This window comes from Hyla sarda, chromosome 4 (genome assembly GCF_029499605.1).
Source record: "Hyla sarda isolate aHylSar1 chromosome 4, aHylSar1.hap1, whole genome shotgun sequence".
In the NCBI taxonomy this organism is placed as follows: domain Eukaryota; kingdom Metazoa; phylum Chordata; class Amphibia; order Anura; family Hylidae; genus Hyla; species Hyla sarda.
The window spans coordinates 61,097,396-61,112,029 of record NC_079192.1 but is presented as its reverse complement, the minus strand read 5'-3'; positions in this window follow the sequence as shown (position 1 = coordinate 61,112,029).

Here is a 14,634-nt window from a genome sequence, read left to right as displayed (position 1 = left end):
CCTTATATGGGCCTGTGGGTTGGGAAAAATTTTTGCGCCCCGATCTGTTGTTTTTAACAGTATCATTTTTGCTTTGATGTTACTTTTTGATCGCTTTTTTAAATTAGATTCGGGAGTTACAGTTAGTTACTAACTACAACTCGCATCATGCCCTGAGTTCTAGTTTTGCAACAGCTGGAGGCAATTTGGTTGGGAAACACTAGTATAGTATATAGTGCAACATTCCGGGAGTTGGAGGATTGGTTGGATAAATATAAAAATATCATCAGGGTGACCAAAATACTGGCTGTGCCGGTAAAATACTGGCCAGGTGACAACCCTAACTACAGCTCTGGTCATTTGTAATAGTGCTATTTCAAGTGCAATTGGGCAGTTTTTTGGTTATAAAGTCCATAGATTGGTGTGGTACTCTTTCTCCTTGAGGAGATTAGGTGGTAGCAGTGCTTCTTGGGAAAAATATTCAAATTAACTCTCCTCAAGAAGGAAGAAAACGATCATACCAGCTAAAACAAAGTCCCCAACTCTCAAGAACTGTATGCTTTGTGGTCCATTGAGTACATGTATGTGGAATACAGGGTGCACACATGAAAGCATCCTGCAGGGCTGCTGCAAGGATTTGCCACCCTAGGCAAAAACTAATTTTGTCACCCCATTGACTCCGCCCATTGGCCCGCCCTTTGACACGCCCCACCTTACTACTGGGGTGACAGACTATAACAAACCTCCTCCTCATGCTGCTGGCTGAGCGAGTGGTTCGGATACTGGTTGTCTAACTTTCTTTTGGCAGGCAGAGCGGCGCCCCCATCAAGAGGGTGCTCTAGGCGGCTGCCTCTTTTGCCTATAGGCAGAGTCGGCCCTGGCATCCTGATATATCCTCCATTGTATGTCTTTGGCCTGTGTCCTGTGTTGGAATGCTATTAGAAACAGTAGCCCTCATCTCACATGAACCATAAGCAGTGCTCTCTTCTTGTCTCCCCGTGAGTTAGGGATGTAGATGTCCCTCCTCTCAGTGTCACATCTCCAGGTCTCAGAAGACGCGGTGTAGAAGAGAAGCTTATTAACAAGCTCTCACAAGACAGTTATTTTTGGAGGAGTCTCCAAGGACCTGACCCTGAAGAGGGAAACTCATTTATTCCACAGCTCCACTGTCCTGCCATTTCCTGCAGAGAAAGGGGAAAAGTGAAAACACATGTTCTGAGGCGAGGTTTAGGAAACCCCGCACAAGACAGATGAGACCTCCTATCCCCGGTACATTAGTCAATGCCGGGATGGTTGCCAACCCAGGTGTTCCTGGCTCTGTCCAAATTTGCCAAGAACAATGTATATAGCAGCTGATGGTGCTGACAGAGAACCTCGCTCATTTCCTGTGTCTTGGCATCTGAAGACCATTTCCCACCATTATCAACAATTTTCTAGAGATTTAATGTTTACCTTATCAGGACCAGGCAGTGGTGGACATCAGTCCAATGTCTAGTAACCAGGAACATCTATCTGTAGATGATCAGGAGAGGATGTTGGAATATATCTAATACTAGTGATCTAGTGACTGTAAATGATCAGGACGGGATCATACAGTGGTGTAATATATCTAATATCCAGTGATCTGACTGTAGATGATCAGGACGGGATCATACAGTGGTGTAATGTATCTAATATCCAGTGATCTAGTGACTGTAGATGATCAGGACGGGATCATACAGTGGTGTAATGTATCTAATATCCAGTGATCTAGTGACTGTAAATGATCAGGACGGGATCATACATTGGTGTAATATATCTAATATCTAGTGATCCCCTGACTAGTTTATTAGAACAGGATCACATAATGCTGCATTATATCTAATATCTAGTGATCTACTGACAGTAGATGATCAGGACAGGATCACACAATGCTGGATTATATCTAATATCCAGTGATCTCCTGACTGTAGATGATCAGGACAGGATCACACAATGCTGGATTATATCTAATATCCATTGATCTGACTGTAGATGATCAGGACAGGATCACACAATGCTGGATTATATCTAATATCCAGTGATCTGACTGTAGATGATCAGGACAGGATCACACAATGCTGGATTATATCTAATATCCAGTGATCTCTTGACTGTAAATGATCAGGACAGGATCACACAATGCTGGATTATATCTAATATCCAGTGATCTCCTGACTGTAGATGATCAGGACAGGATCACACAATGCTGGATTATATCTAATATCTAGTGATCTCCTGACTGTAGATGATTAGGACAGGATCACACAATGCTGGATTATATCTAATATCCAGTGATCTCCTGCCTGTAAATGATCAGGACAGGATCACACAATGCTGGATTATAGCTAATATCCAGTGATCTACTGACTGTACATGATCAGGACAGGATCACACAATGCTGGATTATATCTAATATCCAGTGATCTACTGACTGTAGATGATCAGGACAGGATCACACAATGCTGGATTATATCTAATATCCAGTGATCTCCTGACTGTAAATGATCAGGACAGGATCACACAATGCTGGATTATATCTAATATTCAGTGATCTCCTGACTGTAAATGATCAGGACAGGATCACACAATGCTGGATTATATCTAATATCCAGTGATCTACTGACTGTAGATGATCAGGCAGGTTCACACAATGCTGGATTATATCTAATATCTAGTGATCTCCTGACTGTAGATGATCAGGACAGGATCACACAATGCTGGATTATATCTAATATCCAGTGATCTCCTGACTGTAGATGATCAGGAGAGGATCACACAATGCTGGATTATATCTAATATCCAGTGATCTCCTGACTGTAGATGATCAGGACAGGATCACACAATGCTGGATTATATCTAATATCCAGTGATCTACTGACTGTAGATGATCAGGACAGGATCACACAATGCTGGATTATATCTAATATCCAGTGATCTCCTGACTGTAGATGATCAGGACAGGATCACACAATGCTGGATTATATCTAATATCTAGTGATCTCCTGACTGTAGATGATCAGGACACAATGCTGGATTATATCTAATATCCAGTGATCTACTGACTGTAGATGATCAGGACAGGATCACACAATGCTGGATTATATCTAATATCCAGTGATCTCCTGACTGTAGATGATCAGGACAGGATCACACAATGCTGGATTATATCCAATATCTAGTGATCTCCTGACTGTAGAGGATCAGGACACAATGCTGGATTATATCTAATATCTAGTGATCTCCTGACTGTAGAGGATCAGGCAGGATCACACAATGCTGGATTATATCTAATATCTAGTGATCTCCTGACTGTAGATGATCAGGACAGGATCACACAATGCTGGATTATATCTAATATCCAGTGATCTCCTGACTGTAGATGATCAGGACAGGATCACACAATGCTGGATTATATCTAATATCTAGTGATCTCCTGACTGTAGAGGATCAGACAGGATCACACAATGCTGGATTATATCTAATATCTAGTGATCTCCTGACTGTAGATGATCAGGACAGGATCACACAATGCTGGATTACATCTAATATCCAGTGATCTCCTGACTGTAGATGATCAGGACAGGATCACACAATGCTGGATTATATCTAATATCCAGTGATCTCTTGACCATAGATTAGAAGAATTTGATCATACCAGTTATCCTTAGAATGTTTCATTGAAGTCAATAGGGAAATATAGTTGATGTTTCAGGGCACAGGCCCTAAAATTGACATTTTCTCACATTGTTGCCGCCTTTGTTGTGATCAAAGCTGATCGAGGACCTAAAGCCGGCAACAATGTGAGAAAATGTCAATTTTAGGGCCTGTGCCTTGAGACATCCATCAACTATATTTCCCTATTGACTTCAATGAAACATTCTAAGGATAATTTAAGTGAATCTTCACTTTTTCACTGTGGAAAATATAAACTTTTTAATGAAAAGACTGCAGTAGGGGTTGCTATTAACCCTTTATATCTCAGGATCAAAGCTGATTGCGAGACCTAAAGCCAGCAACTCAATGTTGGCAGCTGGTTGCTATGTGTGATCTGGGCAACCATGGGGCGGTCCCAATCACCTTAAATGACAGTCGGAGGATCTCTACCTTCCTCTGTGTAGTCCAATTTTCTTTGTGTTGCATTAGTCTGCTTTGGCAGGCTAGAGCAACAGAGCGCAGATAACACCGATCAATGCTGTGTAATAGCCCAGCATTGATCAGTGTAAAAATAAAAATAAAGTAATAAATGTGTATAATCCCTTCCCTTAATAAAAGTGTGAGCCATCCCCCTTTTCCCCATTTTAAAAATAAAATAATGTAAAAAAAAAGAAAAAAATAACACGTGATATCACTGTGTGAGTAAATGTCTGAATTATTAAAATATAATGTTACTTAAACCACACGGTAAAGAGCACCCAAACTCCTTGTGCTTGTACGGTTATGAGAGGGGGAATGATGTTAGTAGTAGTCCCGTGACACTCCTTGGGTGGTGTCACCTGGTTTTTGTAAGGTGAGGTACCCCCGATGTTTAGGTACAAATAATAGGGAGGAGAATTGGGTACCTTAAAGGGGTACTCCGCTAGAAAATATATATTTTTTTTAATCAACTGGTGCCAGAAAGTTAAACAGATTTGTAAATTACTTCTATTTAAAAATCTTAATCCTTCCAGTACTTATCAGCTGCTGTATACTACAGAGGAAGTTCTTTTCAAAGTTTCTTTTTAAAGTTCTTTTCTGTCTGACCATAGTGCTCTCTGCTGACACCTCTGTCCATGTCAGGAACTGTCCAGAGTAGGAGCAAATCCCCATAGCAAACCTCTCCTTCTCTGGACAGTTCCTGACATGGACAGAGGCGTCAGCAGAGAGCACTGTGGTCAGACAGAAAGGAAATTCAAAAGGAAAATAATTTCCCTTTAAGATATTCAGTCCAAACAACAGCAACGGATCATGCTTTTTGTTATGCTAGGTTGCAATATATGCTAAGTTGTATGGAGTCGCCCAGTAATTTGTCATATGTATACATGATATAACCGCATCCTTTAAAAAAGTCCACAGGGAACTAAAGTTTGCTTGTTTTAACCACTTTGTTGCCAGAGGATGCTTTGACAGGCAGCACAGCCCCAACACTATGGAGGGGAGCCTTCTTTTTATAATGATGTTAGGTCTACAGAACTAACTAGAGATTCTTTCGATTTAATAGAATCCTCACTCCCGGGTCCTTGTGCTTGTTTTGGTATTGTGGTGTCCCCCTCCCCACCCTTGCTGTCACCTTGGCTCCTGTCTCACATACTCTAGATTCCCGGTATCTCGGTCCCCAGCGGCCCATTGTATTCCAGGCAGATGGAGCCCGTTCCACCGAGAATTTACAGTGTGACAGCAATATAAATAGCCCGGGAAAAAAAAAATCAGCCAGCTCTGGTAATGTTCTAGGGCCAAACGAAGGCATATATAAGATATTAAATGATACGCGCTCTTAGAACATATGCCTGTGTGTGCAGGAACCCGAATATATGTTCTATATTTCCTGGTAATGTATGCAGACTCACACAATTCACTAATCATAAGAAATGTAACCTTTTCTGTGCATATAATAGTGTTAGCCGTATTCACAGATGTTTGAGTATTCTTATTGGGCTCAAGTTAAAGGGGTACTCCGGCCCTAAGACATCTTATCCCCTATCCCTCTCCCTCTTCTCGGAATAAGACAAACCAGACACTGCTCATCATCTGCCCAATACCATCCCTATGTTGTGATGGTGTTTTTCAGTGTCCGGGACAGGGAGACTGGTCAGGGCAGAAGGAAAGCTGAATGGAGCCAAGTACAGATATATTCTTAATGAAAACCTGATCCAGAGAACTCAGAACTTCACACAATGAGCCTAAGCAGTTGAGTGACCCAACCAGAGTCCTGACTTGAACCCAATAAAACATCTCTGGAGAGACTTAAAAATGGCTTCCACTGATGGTTCCCATTCAACCTGACAGAGCTTGAGAGGATCTGCAGAGAAGAATGGAAGAAAATCCCCAAATCCAGGTGTGCAAACCTTGTGGCCTCATCCCCAAGAAGACTGGAGGCTAAAATCACTGCCAAAGGGGCTTCAGCTAAGTTCCGAGTACTTATGGTACTTAGTACTTAGGGTCTGAATACTTATGTCACTGCAATATTTTAGTTTTTTCCTTTTCAATAAATTTGTTAATACGTATTGCTCATGTGTAGGGGACATTTTCCAGTGCATCCCACCTATTTATATACAAACGCACTACACCAGTCTAGAACATTCCTGTCTGGTACTGAACTGGTTAAGTCCTGTCACATGGCACTCACTCTTCATATAGGTCACAGAGGACCAGGGAGAGAACTGCACCTTGTAGGGTGATTTATGGTCCTTGATTCCAAGCACATGTCTATGAGTGAGAGCTCCTTCCCATTTCCCTATGTATGTCCTGAGTGTGTTCATGCTGTTAATGTCTGTGCCCTTACCTCTAAATCAGCAGAGCTGTCAGAGGGGCTGTGCTGCCGAAATGACCCCCGGCTCACATCTGCTCTGCATACCTCTTACCTCCCCCACTTCTGATGGGCCTACAGCATCCTGCGTACAGTACTTACAGGGATGCCCCAAGAAGAGGAAAACAATTATTAAAACTACAAAAATAAAACTGCTCTTGTAATGCAAGTTATACATGTTTAAAAATAACTTGTGCAAGTTAGTATATTGTGTACGGTATATTTAGTATACTGAAGTTCATGGCTATGCAGGAACACCGTGCTATTTCATATTGCTTGTAGTTAAAGGGGTTGTCCGGCCAATGAAGCAACCTGTGTATGGTGTCAAAAAGTACAATAAATCACTTACTAATATAATGTTATTAGCCATAGTGAACAGATCTTCCATATCTGCTCTGCTTTCTCCATTCTAGCTTTGATGTCATGTCACACTGTGGAGTGTCATGTCTCTGCTCCTTTCTGCTTAGGAAGAGACCAGTAATGTGAACTGGGAGCTTATATTACTGCTTCTTAGATTATGACAGCAGTGATCTTGTTCTGACTGAAACAAATGTAACCTAGAGAGAGAGGCTTCCTGTTGCATTATCTAATAAGTCACAAATCTACTGAGCAGTAATATGAGCTCCCCCTTCACATCACTGGTCACGTCCAAAACAGACGGGGGGGGGGGGGGGGGGGGGAGCAGATATCGGGAGCTCTGCATTCAGAGAATGTCACAGCTACATGCCAGACAGTTCAGCTATTATGGACAATCTGTGCACTATGGCTTATAACATTATATTAGTAAGTTGATATAGTATACTTTTTGACACCATAGACAGGTTGTTTCTTTCACTGGACAACCCCTTTAAAGGGGTATTCCAGTGGAAAACTATTTCTTTTTTATATCAATTGGCTCCAGAAAGTTAAACAGATTTGTAAGTTACTTCTAATTTTTTTTATCCTTCCAGTATTTATCAGCTGCTGTATGCTACAGAAGAAATTGAGTTGTTCCTTTCTGTCTGACCACAGTGCTCTCTGCTGCCACCTCTGTCCATGTCAGGAACTGCCCAGAGTAGGAGCAAATAACCCATCGCAAACCTATCCCGCTCTGGACAGTTCCTGACATGGACAGAGGTGTCAGCAGAGAGCACTGTGGTCAGACTGAAAAGAACTACACAACTTCCTCTGGAGCATACAGCAGCTGATAAGTACTGAAAGGATTAAGATTTCTTAATAGAAATAATTTACAAATCTGTTTAACTTTCTGGCAGCAGCTGATTTGAATTTTTTTTTCCCACCAGAGTACCCCTTTAATTACCCCTTTATCTTAATCCTTCCAGTACTTTTTAGGGGCTATTTACTACAGAGGAAATGTTTATCTTTTTAGATTTCTCTGATGTTATGACCACAGTGCTCTCTGCTGACCTCTGCTGTCCATTTTAGGAACTGTCCAGAGCAGGAGAAAATCCTCATAGCAAACATATGCTGCTCTGGACAGTTCCTAAAATGGACAGCAGAGGTCAGCAGAGAGCACTGTGGTCATGACATCAGAGAAATCTAAAAAGATAAGCATTTCCTCTGTAGTAAAAAGCCCCTAAAAAGTACTGGAAGGATTAAGACTTTTTAATAGAAGTAATTTACAAATCTGTTTAACTTTCTGGCACCAGTTGATTTAAAAAAAAAAAAAAATTCCACGGTAGTACCCCTTTAATGTTAGATCCCCTATGATTTGTTGATCTCGAGCAAACTCAAATTGGGAAGAGGATTTTCAGTCTGTGTCAGTGATTCAATTCTGCACAGTCAGCGTAGTGTCTAGGCCAGTGTTTCCCAACCAGTGTGCCTCCAGCTGTTGCAAAAGTACAACTGCCAGCATGCCCGGACAGCCGAATGCTGGGAGTTGTAGTTTTGCAACAGCTGGAGGCACACTGGTTGGGAAACACTGGTCTACTTGGTTTCATATGGAAGATGACATGAAAGTATGACGTACTGAAATTCCATAGAGATCAATATAATCCATCAAAATATCAAATCTGTCATCCATACAATGATACCCACTGTATATAGGTTATGTTTTATTTTACTTCTTAAAAAATTATATCTAAAGGGTAAATGCCATGGGTATGGGGTGCTGGCTGAGCGCCCTTAATATTGCAGGAGTAAGTGGAGGACATACATATACCCTCGTCACCCTTAACCCCTTAAGGATCGGGGTTTTTTCCATTTTTGCATTTTCGTTTTCGTTTAAAAAATCATAACTCTTTCAATTTTGCACCTAAAAATCCATATTATGGCTTATTTTTTGCGCCACCAATTCTACTTTGTAATGACATCAGTCATTGTGCCCAAAAATCTACGGTGAAACAGAAAAAAAAATCATTGTGAGACAAAATAAAAAATAAAAAACGCCATTTTGTAATTTTTGGGGGCTTCCGTTTCTACGTAGTACATTTTTAGGTAAAAATGACACCTTCTCTTTATTCTGTAGGTCCATACGATTAAAATGATACCCTACTTGTATAGGTTTGATTTTGTCGTACTTCTGGAAAAAATCATAACTTCATGCAGGAAAATTAATATGTTTAAAAATGTCATCTTCTGACACCTATAACTTTTTTTATTTTTCCGTGTATGGGGCGGTATGAGGGCTCAATTTTTGCGCCGTGATCTGAAGTTTTTAACGGTACCATTTTTGCATTGATAGGACTTATTGATTTTTTATTCATTTTTTCATGATATAAAAAGTGACCAAAAAATGCACTATTTTGGACTTTGGAATTTTTTTGCGTGCACGCCATTGACCGTGCGGTTTAATTAACGATATATTTTTATAATTCGGACATTTCCGCATGCGGCGATACCATATATGTTTATTTTTATTTTTATTTACACTGGTTTTTTTTTTGTGGGAAAAGGGGGGTGATTCAAACTTTTAATAGGGGAGGTGTTAAATGATGTTTATTCACTTTTTTTTTTGCAGTGTTATAGGTCCCATAGGAACCTATAACACTGCACACACTGATCTTTTACATTGATCACTGGTTTCTCATAGGAAACCAGTGATCGATGATTCTGCCGCATGACTGCTCATGCCTGGATCTCAGGCACTGAGCAGTCATACGGCGATCGGACAGCGAGGAGGCAGGTATGGACCCTCCCGCTGTCCTGTAAGCTGTTCGGGATGCCACGATTTCGCCGCGGCTATCCCGAACAGCCCACTGAGCTAACCGGCATGCTTTCAGTTTCACTTTAGACGCGGCGTTCAACTTTGAACGCCACGTCTAAAGGGTTAAATAGTGCGCGGCACAGCGATCAATGCTGCGCGCTATTAGCCACGGGTCCCGGCCTCTATGACCCGCGTGGCCCCGCGTTATAGATCGGGAGTGGACACATGACGTTCCAGTACGTCATGTGTCCTTAAGGGGTTAAGGATCCAGCCCATTTTCACCTTAAGGACCCGTACATTTTTTGCACATCTGACCACTGTCACTTTAAGCATTAAAAACTCTGGGATGCTTTTACTTTTCAGTCTGATTCTGAGAATGTTTTTTCGTGACATATTCTACTTTATGTTAGTGCTAAAATTTTGTCGATACTTGCATCATTTTGAAAAATTCCAAAATTTGATGAAAAAATTTAAAATTTTGCATTTTTTAAACTTTTAAGCTCTCTGCTTATAAGGAAAATGGGCATTTCAAATAAATGATATATTGATTCACATATACAATATGTCTACTTTATGTTTGCATCATAAAGTTGACATGTTTTACTTTTTGTAGACATCAGAGGGCTTCAAAGTTCAGCAGCAATTTTCCAAGTTTTCACCAAATCTTCAAAATCGGAATTTTTCAGGGACCAGTTCAGTTTTAAAGTGGATTTGAAGGGCCTTCATATTAGAAATACCCCATAAATTACCCCATTATAAAAACTGCACCCCTCAACATATTCAAAATGACATTCTAAAAGTTTGTTGACCCTTTAGGTGTTTCACAGGAATAGCAGTAAATTGAAGGAGAAAATTCAAAATCTTCATTTTTTACACTCGCATGTTCTTGTAGACCCAGTTTTTGAATTTTTACAAGGGGTAAAAGGAGAGAAATCTTCCTAAAATTTGTAACCCAACTTTTCTCGAGTAAGGAAATACCTCATATGTGTATGTCCAGAGCTCTGTGGGTGCAATAGAGGGCTCAGAAGGGAAGGAGTGGGATTTTGGAGAGTGAGTTTTTCTGAAATGGTTTTTGGGGGGCATGTCACATTTAAGCAAAAAAAAAAAAAAAACCACATGGCATACTATTTTGGAAACTACACCCCTCAAGGCACGTAACAAGGGGTCCGCTGATCCTTAACACCCCACAGGTGTTTGACGACTTTTTGTAAAATTTGGATGTGTAAATGATTTTTTTATTTTTTTCATTAAAATGCCAGTTTTCCTCCAAATTAAACATTTTTACAAGCGGTAATAGGAGAAAATGCCCCCAAAATTTGTAAATCCATCTCTTCTGAGTATGGAAATACATGTGTGGACAAGGGGTACAGTGAGCCTTAACACCCCACATGTGTTTGAAGACTTTTCGTAAAAGTTGGATATGCAAATGTTTTTTTTTTTTTCACTAAAATGCTGCTTTTTCCCCAATGAAATTTTTTTTTACAAGGGGTAATAGGAGAAAATGCCCCCCAAAATTTTCAACCCCACCTTTTCTGAGTATGGAAATACCCCAAATGTTAACGTCAAGTGCACTACGGGCGCACTACAATGCTCAGAAGAGAAAAAGTCACATTTGGCTTTTGGAAAGCAAATTTTGCTGCAATGGTTTTGTCGCTTTTAGGAAGTCCCTATGATGCCAGAACAGCAAAAAAAAAAAAAAAACACATGGCATACTATTTTGGAAACTACACCACTCAAGGAACGTAACAAGGGGTACAGTGAGCATTAATACCCCACATGTGTTAGACAAATTTCCGCTATAGTTGGACGTGAAGATGAAAATTTTGATTTCGTTTCACTAAAATGCTGGTATTACCCCAAATTTTTCATTTTCATAAGGGGTAATAGGAGAAAAAGACTCCCAAAATTTGTAACGCCATTTCTTCTGAGTATGGAAATACCCCATAAGTGGATGTAAAGTGCTCTGCGGGCGAACTACAATGCTCAGAAGAGAAGGAGCACCCTTGAACTTTTGGAGAGAGAATTTGTTTGGAATGGAAGTCAGGGGCCATGTGCATTTACAAAGCCCCCTGTTGTGCCAGAACTGTGGACCCCCCCACATGTGACCCTATTTTGGAAACTACACCCCTCACAGAATTTAATAAGGGGTGCAGTGAGTATTTACATCCCACTGGCCTTTGACAGATCTTTGGAACAGTGGGCTGTGCAAATGAAAAATACAATTTTTCATTTTCACAGACCACTGTTCCAAAAATCTGTGTAGGGGAATATGTATATGTAGCGTTTTACTTTTTATTTTGTGTAGAGTAGTGTTTTTAGGGTACAGTCACACAGGCAGGGGTTTACAGTGAGTTTTTCACTGGGAGTTTGAGCTGCGGCGAAAAATTTGCAGCATCTCAAACTTGCAGCAGAAAACTCGCTGTAAACCTGCCCGTGTGAATGTACCCTGTACATTCACTTGGGGGGGGGGGGGGGGGCAAACCTCCAGCTGTTGCAAAACCACAACTTTCAGCATGCACTGACAGACCATACATGCTGGGAGATGTAATTATGCAACAGCTGGAGGCACATGGGTTGCACAACATTGAGAGTTTGTTACTTAACTCAGTGTTTCGCAACCAGTGTGCCTCCAGCCGTGGCAAAACTAGAACTCCCAGCATGTACAGTCTCAGTGCATTCTGGTAGTTGTATTTTTGTATTTTTGACACATCTGAATGCACACTGATTGCCAAACACTGAGTTAGAATACAAACTCTGTTTCACAACCAATGTGTCTCCAGCTGTTGCAAAACTGCAACACTCAGTGTTGAAGGGTATGGCTTTGGCTGTGCATGCTGATAGTTGTTGCTCATCAACAGCAGGAGGTGAACCGGCCTCACCTCCTGCTGTATCCTGCCGCCGGAACCTCTGCTGCTGGTGCCACCGCTCCTGCCACCAGGACTGCCGCCACCGTTCCTGAGGGGACCCCAGTTGGACCAGGCAGAGATAAGCGACCCCCGCCGGCCCCGATCTCCGACCCAATCACCGCCCAGGAGGACAGTGATTGGTCGGTCGTAAGGGTGAATGGGACTGTCTCGGACAGCCCCATTCACCCGTTTTTTCCTGGCCACCAGAGACCTGATTGACTCGGAATTGCCGCAAATCGCCGGTCTGAAGTGCCGCATATTGCCGTCTCAGGACCCCCCCCCCAGGGGTTTGTACAGGGTGCCTGCTGATAGATATCAGCAGTCACCCCGGTCCAATACCCGCTCAGCGTGTGGCGGGGACCGAAATTCCCACGGGCATACAGGTAAACTCTGAGTCCTTAAGTACCAGGGCGTTAAGTGGTTAAAGGGGTACTCTAAAGGGGTAGAAAACATTTAAAGAAAACATTTTTTTTTAAATCAACTGGTGCCAGAAAGTTAAACAGATTTATAAATTACTTCTATTAAAAAATCTTAATCCTTCCAGTACTTATCAGCTGATGTATAATATAGAGGAAGTTCTTTTCTTTTTAATTTCTTTTATGTCTGACCACAGTGCTCTCTGCTGACACCTCTGTCCATGTCAGGAACTGTCCAGAGCAGAAGAGGTTTGCTATAGGCATTTGTTTCTGCTCTGGACAGAGGTGTCAGCAGAGAGCACTGTGGTCAGACTGGAAAGAACTACACAACTTCCTCTGTAGTATACAACAACTGATAAGTACTGGAAGGATTACAACATTTTTAATAGAAGTAATTTACAAATCTGTTTAAGTTTCTGGCACCAGTTGATATGTTTATCACCGGAGTACCCCTTTAACCCCTTAAGGACTCAGGGTTTTTCCGTTTTTGCACTTTTGTTTTTTCCTCCTTACCTTTTAAAAATCATAACCCTTTCAATTTTTCACCTAAAAATCCATATTATGGCTTATTTTTTCCATCACCAATTCTACTTTGCAGTGACATTAGTCATTTTACCCAAAAATGCACGGCGAAACGGAAAAAAAAATCATTGTGCGACAAAATTGAATAAAAAAAAACGCCATTTTGTAACTTTTGGGGGCTTCCGATTCTACGCAGTGCATATTTCTGTAAAAATTACACCTTATCATTATTCTGTAGGTCCATACGGTTAAAATGATACCCTACTTATATAGGTTTGATTTTGTCGCACTTCTGGAAAAAATCATAACTACATGCAGGAAAATTTATACGCTTAAAAATGTCATCTTCTGACCCCTATAACTTTTTTATTTTTCCACGTACGGGGCGGTATGAGGACTCATTTTTTGCGCTGTAATCTGAAGTTTTTATCGGTATGATTTTTGTTTTGATCGGACTTTTTGATCACTTTTTATTCATTTTTTAATGGTATAAAAAGTGACCAAAATACGCTTTTTTGAACGTTGGAATTTTTTTGCGCGTACGCCATTGACCGTACGGCTTAATTAATGATATATTTTTATAGTTCGGACATTTACGCACGCGGCGATACCACATATGTTTATTTTTTATTTTTTTACACTGTTTTATTTTTTTTATGGGAAAAGGGGGGTGATTCAAACTTTTATTAGGGAAGGGGTTAAATGACCTTTATTAACACTTTTTTTTTAAAATTTTTTTGCAGTGTTATAGGTCCCATAGGGACCTATAACACTGCACACACTGATCTCCTATGCTGATCACTGGCGTGTATTAACACGCCTGTGATCAGCATTATCGGCGCTTGACTGCTCCTGCCTGGATCTCAGGCACAGAGCAGTCATTCGCCGATCGGACACCGAGGAGGCAGGTAAGGGCCCTCCTGGTGTCCGGTCAGCTGTTCGATTTCACCGCGGCAGTCCCGAACAGCCCGACTGAGCAGCCGGGTCACTTTCAGTTACACTTTAGAAGCGGCGGTCAGCTTTGACCGCCGCTTCTAAAGGGTTAATACCGCACATCGCCGCGATCGGCGATGTGTGGTATTAGCCACGGGTCCCGGGCGTTGATTAGCGCCGGGACCGACGCGATATGATGCGGGATCGCGG